Source organism: Podarcis bocagei (assembly GCF_964188305.1).
Source record: "Podarcis bocagei genome assembly, chromosome: 1".
Lineage (NCBI taxonomy): Eukaryota > Metazoa > Chordata > Lepidosauria > Squamata > Lacertidae > Podarcis > Podarcis bocagei.
The window spans coordinates 86,672,549-86,673,250 of NC_138125.1; positions in this window are offsets into that span (position 1 = coordinate 86,672,549).

The following is a 702-nucleotide window of genomic DNA, read 5'->3' on the forward strand; positions in this document are numbered from 1 at the left end:
AAATATAAAAGTTGTGATTCTTTAGAAAGCTGAATTCTATGTACAAAGTCACCCTCAATTTAACCTCAACCTTTGCTTCAGAAGGCAGAACCTCTGTTTGGTGCTTTGGCCATGGCAATTACTGTACTGTCTGCCCCAAATGACCTGAGGCTCAGTATGTCAGGTGAAGGAAAAAGATATATTTTCGCTAAGCCAGCATATGAAGGTAGACAGTGACAATTATCAAGCTTTGTAGTTACCAAGAAAGAGCTGGTCCATTTAACTTGGGAAACATGGTGTTTCTGCCCGGGAACGAACCGGGGACCTTTCGCATGTGAGGGGTCCATTTAACTTGGGCAGGCCTTGCTTCAGCTAATTTTATAGGGTGTATTTGTCAAATGGTGAATGTCCTAGTAGACGTATGGAAGGAAGTGGGCTGTAGAAGCAGACTGCAGGGAGTTTCGGCTAACAGTTTGGTTTAATTGGATGCTGCATAGCCACACCTCTGTCTTACACTGGCGCTAATGGAATACAGGCTGGGCAACAAGTCTGTTCCTTTCTTTTTCCTCCGTGTCACTGAAGCAAGGCCGCTGAATATAATTCAGCAATGGAGGAAAAGGCTGGTGCCATCAAGGAAAGGGTAATCTGGGAGAATATTAGGGCTGAACATGCAGGGAAAGGGAAGTTCCAAATCAATCTTGGGAGACAGCCTGCATAACTAAG